The sequence below is a fragment of the Silene latifolia genome, chromosome 1, assembly GCF_048544455.1.
Source record: "Silene latifolia isolate original U9 population chromosome 1, ASM4854445v1, whole genome shotgun sequence".
NCBI lineage: Eukaryota > Viridiplantae > Streptophyta > Magnoliopsida > Caryophyllales > Caryophyllaceae > Silene > Silene latifolia.
The window spans coordinates 3921062-3929469 of NC_133526.1; the positions used below are offsets into that span (position 1 = coordinate 3921062).

Genomic DNA, 8408 nt, shown 5'->3' on the forward strand with positions numbered 1-8408 from the left:
CGTTTGACTTTTGATTAATGAATCGATTTTTCATAGTAGTCGGATTTTCTTCTCTCTTTCCTATTTTGGAAAAGTTTGTATGGTTCAAATTCATTTGCATGTGGGGTAGAGTGTTTTGTATGGTCAAAAATCATTTCTTTATTTCTTGTGCAAAATGAAAGTGAAAGAAATGAGTGATAAAGGGGAAGAAATGAGCATTAGGAGGGAGTATATAAAACGGTTTTTTATAAAAATTGTTTTTTAATTAAAATAATCAAGAGATGAGTAGATGAGTAGATGACTCCCAAAGGACGGTTAAATCACGCGCGACTCATTTCCTCCTGAATTACGCGCCAATATGACGTCGAATATCTCCGACTTCCACCCAAACTCATTTTCCATATTCATCTTCACTAAAACTTGGGAGAGACGGTCTCTCACTAAGTTATTGAGAGACCAATCTTTCGTACCCTTTTTTTTATTTCGTACCATTTTTATTGTTGATCGTGATATAGTAATTTCGTACCTATATACATAATAAATGTACCCATTTTATCATTAATCATGATTTGTACCTATTTTATTACCTTTAGTACCACTTTTTCTTAAAATTATCATAAATTGCCTCAAATAAAGCATTAGAATCATCGCCTCTAGGAGAAGATACTCATTTATCTTTTCCTAAATTCCCAACTAATCCATCCTTCCTTATCAACCGTAGGATCATCAATCACAGATCCAATCTGAACCGTTTATTCACTGCCTTTAAATCATATAAATATACTCTCTCCCCCAAAAATATTCCTATTCTTTCATTGAATCTCGATTATTCCATTACAAAAATATCTCTTCCTTTTGTCTCTCGTCTCAACAACCTCCATCCCTTCTATAGCCTATCTATTCCATTTGATTAAAATATTTTCACCAAATTTTGACGTTTTATATTTTGATTATTTTCTTTTTGCAAAGCTTTTTATAAATTTTTTGATTAAAATCTTCGTCCCAAAGAATAAAAACAGAGACAGTATCATAAAACGGAGGTAGATATAGTCACAAAATATTTAAATCGTTAAATAAATTTACGTCATATGCTGTGATTTTTTTATCGATGTTTCGTGTTTGAATTGTTTTATTGCAGATGATCGAGATTAGTACAAGACTTGATTGATTGTTTGATCGATGAATTGATTGATGTTTCGAGATTGCTGTCGTATGTAAGTGCGTTGTTGAATCTTTATTATATTTCTTTTTGAATTATTCGATTAATTTGATTGAATTACTTGATTGATTGATCGATGAATTGCTTGATGTTTCGAGATTGCTGTCGTATTTAAGTGCGTTGTTGAATCTTTATTATCTTTATTTTTGAATTATTCGATTAATTTGATTGAATTTATACATTTTTGATTGAATCGGATCATGAATAATGTTCTGTTGATTTTTTATTTATTGAATCTACTCTCTTTCTGTGATGATATGTTTGGTAATTCGTGTTCTTTTGCATTTAAATTAATCCTCCAGGTCATATATCTTGATCATCGAAGTTTACTATGTTGAATTAGCCGATTAATTTGTTTCTCTTTGTTGAATTATATGCGAGTTTTTTTCGTATGCAAGTTAGTCGTTGTTTCTTTAATACTCGGTATATGTTTTCATGATTTTCGATTTAATAAACTAATTTGATTGATCTTATTGTTTGAGTCATAAGTCTTCTCAACTTCTTTCATGTTTTAAGTGATTTTTGAGCATTAATTCTGTTATTCACTCGTGTTCATTTAGGTTTACCGTGTTGATTGAATTGGATCATGAATTAATGTTCTGTTGATTTGCGTTTTTGATCGATTCTTTCTACCGATTGTTAATCTGATTGTGTGTTTGATAATTCGTGATGATTTTGGATTTATAATTTAATCTTTGAGATATTTGTTAATGTTTGTTGATTGCGTAATTTTCTCTCTTATGATTTTGTTGATTATCACATTCAATCTCCTATTTGTCAAGAATCTTTGCCTTTTCCGTGATCATTCAATTTTTGTATGTATTTCTATATGAAATTGGATGCGTTCTTCTCGATACTAGATTTTTCATTATTGATGAAAAAGTTGACCTACAGATCAATATAGTCGTATACTCCATCCGTCTCATTTATCTTCTACTAGATTTTTCATTATTGACAGAAGGAAGTATTTATTTGGTGCACAACCTAAAGATGTATGGTTCTCGTTAAATCTAATGCCTTGGATGAAACTTTCGGTCTTTATTGTTGTATAACCGTCAATTTGTTGTTCTTGTTCGGTCTAATGATATTGTTGATTGATTTCTTTTTGAAGATTTGCCAAATCAATGGAGTGACACTACCTGATGAAGCTTGACTCAATCCTGTCTTACTTCATGGATTATATGAAGACGGAGGGATATAGACCTTGATTCCGGCAATTGTATGGTGGGTTAAATATCTACTGTTATTATCATTCTATTTATCCAATCTAAATGAGATATTCGTGTCTATTGAAGGGAGAAATTAGGGTAGGCAGTAAGATGAATACGCTGTGTTATTTAGATATACAACGGGATGGGAAGTAGGTGATGATATATTTTCTTATGGGATTTGTTATTGGGGTTGTCAGTCGGCCTTTGCCATGATGGGTGCGCTCGCATGGCAGGTCACCATATTAATAAAAAGGTCGTTTTTTGGTTTTTGGGGGAGATGGCACAGGGATTTTGCCTGGCTCTCCCCCATTGGTGTGTGTGCGCCCCTGCTTTTTTTCTCCTTTTCTTTTTTTCATGCACTACTGCTCGGTGATTCGTGGTTCAGTGATCTATATCTAATATCTGGATTGTCGACCTCATTCACAAACAAATGATGGATTTGTTTGAGAATTGGCCGACTGATCCTTGAACCATGCAATCATGGTCCCTTTTCTCGTTGCATTTTTGTCCAAAAGTTGCTTTTGGGGTACATAATCAAAGCCACTAGTTAATTGCTCAACTGTCTTCACGAAAATCTTGATCAGTAACTCAACCAGGAGGAGGTAACTTTTTCAGATCCTTGTATTCTTGTAGAATTCCCATCATTTGTGTGACCTAGCTAACCTGTACATTATTAACTAGCTCTTTATCATATGCATTGCTTCTAAAGTTACTTGATTTTCAATGAATGGACGTTTCTTTTTAAAGGGCCTTAATTCCAGCTTCGAAATCCCTCGGGAGAGCTGTTTTTCGCTATTGGTAATTCAAGCATAATTTGACCTTGAAATCGTGCATCTTCTAGCACCACAATTCTGCAATATGTCAAATCCATATCTTATCAAGTCGTTATCTTAATTACGTAATACGAGTATGTTATTACCGTATTCTCCATTGTTTGTAGTTTGTACCAATGAGTGGTAACCTGGAAGTGAATCTGGACACTTCATATGCGATTGATGTGATCCTGGCCTTACACATGCAAGTTCTACTATCTGTAAACAGCGCAATAAGTCAGATCATTGTTCAGTGTCAAACGCTGAATTTGCACAACTACAGTAACATCGCCTTATTACTTCCAAAACTTCGCTAACAACCGGTAAGAGTATCAAATATAGATACGCTAACCCCTCGTGTTCATTACTTCATTTTCTCATGCTATCAATCTCTTGCTAAAAACTTTCATTAATTTTTTTCCCCATTGCACGTCTTTACTATTAGTAATCTTAATTTTGTTTATGCTTTGTCTCATGATGCCCCTTTTAATTATTTTATATTTTATATTTTATATTTTATCTAATTGTTAGTGGCTTTTAGAGGAGTTTGTCAAACTTTGGTATTCCCCTGCTCCTTTCTCTCTATATAACTGTAAGGTTGAAAGGAATAGAATGTACTTCTCTGGCCTTCCTATTGTTGTAGATAGCCTTCAACTGTATTTTAGGTGGATTTGTAAGCTCTACCGTCACGTGGCTATACATGATGCGGCTGTTGATCAAGAGTAATTTTGTAATGCTTCTACTGAATTCTGCATGTCTATTTGGTCATGGTGTGTCCTAATGATGGAGTCACTGTCAGTCTGCACCATGGATGTATTATCAACTAAGCTCATTAACATACCAGATGGAGTCATGGAACACTGTGTTTTCAAGATCTTTAGTACGGATGGGGAGGTCATCTGATGAGGAAGGTTGTTCTACTCTTCCATGGGTTCGGGATTTACAAAACACGGCTGTATTCAACTCTAGTACGGATGTGGTTAGGTTCAAGAATTATACTCTTTGGATTTGTAAAAGAAAATCAGTATCTTTTGGCCTTTGGATGTCATTCGGACTATTCCAGTAATCTAGTGCATTCATGAATCATGATTAAGACATTACCGGGTATGTTCTTATCTTGTTCCTCTATTAATACCTGTCCGATAATGTTTGTTTTTTCACACTTAACTTGAGCTATTTCTATATTTTTTGGCTCCGGACTCTTATTTATTGGCTTGGTTCAAAGAGTCGTTTGCCGACTTGTCGCCATCCGGAATTGCATGGACTGGCCATGTCTATTGGGTAGAAGATATCTGATAGCCTTAGCCTAATACTAGGCTGGACTGAGATACTAGTATATGATTTTTGTATCTTTTGAGTAACATTACTCAGAGCTGTAGTAACATAACGTCTCTTCAGTAGTTCTTGCATAAACTTAAGATGATTTTTGGTCATTCCGACATTGAACTGTGTTTGACCGCGCTTTTAGGTTTTGTGGCTGATCATTGATGGTTATTGTATGATAAAGAGTTGGTTTGCTAGTGTTTGGAGGAATGAAAGTCGAGACTGATCCGATTTTTTTTTTTTTTCCAAATATAACTGTAGTAGACTTTATGACAATTAATTTGAAAACTATACATTATAGAACTTTAGTACACGATTATGAGTCTCTGACCATTATTTCCAAAAAAACTATGTTCGGTTTATCGAAAACCATATTTTTAAAAGGGTTGTTCAAGTACATACCGTGGTTAACTTATTGTCAGAGTTGATGAATGAGGATGGAGGGGAGTATGGGTGTATCCTCCAACGATTTGAAAAACTAGTCTTCAGATGTGATGCATAGAGCTGGCGAGTCTGACCCGATCCGAACCCGAAAATATCGTGACCCGAAATCGACCCGATGATGACCCGTAACCCGACACGACCCGATTATCAGTGACCCAAACCCGACCCAGACCCGACCCGATTAAATTGATGACCCGACAATTATTAAGCTTAATTTTGAGCAAAATGAAAGTGATGTTGTGTTCAGATTGATATGTTTGACTTAGTAATGAATTAATTAAACCAAATAATAGGTTTAAAAGGTAAAAAATTATAGTAATGCGATTAAGTTACCGGACTCGATAATGACCCGACCCAAACTCGACCCGACACATCATCTGACCCGAAATGACCCGACCCAAACCCGACTCGACCCGAAAGGGTATGCTGACCCGATATGATCCAAACCCGACCCGACTGACCCGATTGCCACCTCTACTGATGCATAATGGCGTTTACATACAGTGAAATAGTTTCCGACTATTTTTAATAGTAAAATTTACTCTCATGGTCATTTGTTTACCTTTTATATTCATTGTGTCTTGGGAGGGTTATTTAAAAGGTAAATAAATGAGTGTGACGAAGTGAATATGCCAATAGTTTTAATTCTAGTTTAAGACGGTACTATCCTACTTCATGATTTGTTTCCCTCATCTCTGTCTTGGTAGCATGGATCTGTAAGCTCTAATTAGGGAAGAGCGCCCAAATCTCATATTTGGGAGGTTGGTGGTTCGACTCCATCCAGGTCCTCGTGTTGGCTTAAAATAAGCGTCAATCAATCAAATAAGGTTCAATTGGAAGTAGGCCTAAAAATCAACCCGACCCGGAAAAGGCTGACCTGAGACCGGAAATCAACTCGACCTGCCGCACTGAATGACATCTAAAGCCCGAATTGAGCCGACCCGACCCGAAAATGACCCGAGCTTTCATGCACCCGTAACAGAGTTGAATCACCAGCACACTTTCGATTTAGTACACTGTTTCCATTTGTATCAACTGTTTTGCCCTGATTTTCGATTTTAAGTTGAGCTAGTTTTTGTGTTTGTTTTGGAGTGTAATTTATCTAATTGCTGGAAATCGGAATTGCATCGACTGGCCATGTCTAAGGCTAGAAGATATCCGAGCGACTAATGCTAGGCCGGACGACATAGATCCGGGTGCCTAGTGCCTTGTATGATTTCTATACTCTTTAACTTGAGCTTATTAATTCCAAATGTGTACCTCTTCATCTCCAGTAGACTATTTGATCTGACCGTTAATTCTTTGATTTGTTGGAAAAAATTGTGATTTATTGTTGAAAATTGACAGTAATATTGCGATTCACCCAAAAAAAATAAAAAATTGACAGTAATATTTATTAAAATTAGTTTTATATGTAAATTAGCGATTCAATATAATCCAACCCAAATTATACGGTAAAGTACATATATACTAAAGGTTACCCGAGTAACCGTACCCGACCCATCAAAAACGGCCCAAAATTCCGCTTGCTTTCTTTATTTAAGGCTGGTTTATGGTAAAAACAATCTGATTGATCAGTTCTTTATTCGTATACTTGATGGCCAAGCAAGTTTAAATGGTATATAATATAATATAATAATTCTACTCCTACCCAGGAAAAGGAAAATTAGTACTTGTATATATTATAAGATAAGATAATTGGTTGTTGCATGTTATATTGTTGCAACAACGCAGAAATCATACCGAAAGAGAGCCATGTGTAGACCTCGAAAAACACGCAAGACAAACGACGGTGGTGGTGGTACTTCAACAACAATCGACGATTTGGATGATCATATGTTAACTCAAATATTATTTAGACTTCCGTCTTGTGCACCTATCGTAGCATGCAAGCTTGTTAACAAGCGTTGGTGTTCTTTAATCTCAGATGCTAAATTTCCGTCTCACTTCTCCGATCTTAAGAAGGAAATTGGCGAGGACGAGTTACCATGGACTTTTATTGCAAGTAAGAATGATGCTGACGGTCAATTGGACGATTACCTTGTGCGTAATACTAGCACAATTGAATCCGTGTTTGGGTCCCCAAAATTCTCGCTTGGGTTCTTACCTTTTGCTGTCGTTATTGAAGCAACTTTCAAGGACTTAGTATTATGTTCCGATCCTAAGACCAGTTATAGACACGGTCGGATTTATTACATTACCAATCCACTAACCAAGCAATGGGTTGCTCTTCCATCATGCCCTGCTATTATCGACGACAAATGGCGATCCAAGCCATGGGTTGGTTTAGTATGCCAACAGCCTTATGATGACTACACCCAAGATTACAAGTTTCGGGTTGTTGTGATTCAGCAATGCCCGTCACCGGTTCATGAATTGCTGGTTTATTGCTCCGAGATTGGCGAATGGAAGAAATTTAATCTTAGCGTATCCATCAACCCTGAACTAGCGGCTCAAAAGCATCTTTATGATACCCAATTTCAGGGTGTTGTTTGTAACGGCATCATTTACCTTTACCATAGGTTATATTTTGCTGCGTTTAATCCGTTCGATGTGGAGGAGACGACTGAGATTAGGAAAATTGAGGCTAAGATTCTCCCGGCATTGCCAGACCCATCAATTGAAGAAGGTTATTTGCGAGAGTCTTCGGGAAAATTGTTCATCATTCATAACCCTAAGAAGAAAAATTATGTGAGCTATAAGCGACGTGGGAATGCCATTGAATTGTCGTTGAAGGTCTGGAAAATGGACCCGAATCAAGTACCTTTAATATGGAAGACGACTTTCAAAGGTTCATGCAGAGGCAATGTGAATAACCCCTTTGATATAAAGTCATCATACCGCGGCAATATTCACTTTGTCTGGAATTTAGGTATCCACCCGAACAATGACAAGTTGATTTATATCCTTCTTTGGCGAGAGGATCGCTTGGTTTTGTGCGATACAAGAACAAAATTGATCAAGCCTTTATTTAGTCTTCCAGGATATCGTTTCAAGTTGCTTCATAGACTCGAGCTCCAGTGGTGGCCTACCTCAGTTCCTAAGGCATACTTGTCAAATACCTCTCCATAGACTCATACTTGTTTTCACAATTTCACCCATATTCGCTGGTATATTTTTCGCTTTGCCCTTATTTTTCTAGTTTCTATTTTTTGTCCTATATCGGAGTTGGGAGATGTAGTATCCATTATTACAGTATCCATTAATTTTTTTTTCCTATATGTCTGTCATCCTTTTGCGGTTTTGCGCTGACGGTTGAGATGATGGCCGCCTTCTTTGTTGAGCAGTATGGCTTCAGGGCAAATCTGCATATTTCCGAAACTTATACGAGAGGGGTTTCGTACGAGAATATTTAACAAATCATTTCCTTTGTCCCTGTCATTTGTTTACGAATTTTATTCATAGATGTCTCTTTTGTTT

At 36.4% G+C, this 8408-nt stretch overlaps 1 long non-coding RNA gene across 2 annotated transcripts; it reads left to right on the forward strand.

The window, feature by feature from the left end:
- Positions 1-779: 779 nt before the first annotated feature.
- On the forward strand, positions 780-4668 carry LOC141593935 (uncharacterized). 2 transcript variants are annotated; one of them, XR_012521968.1, is made up of 3 exons: positions 780-1019; positions 1118-1197; positions 2310-4668. It is a non-coding gene; the product is annotated as an uncharacterized LOC141593935 (long non-coding RNA). The 2 variants fall into 2 exon arrangements; XR_012521969.1 differs by having other exon boundaries at positions 786-915.
- Positions 4669-8408: the final 3740 nt, after the last annotated feature.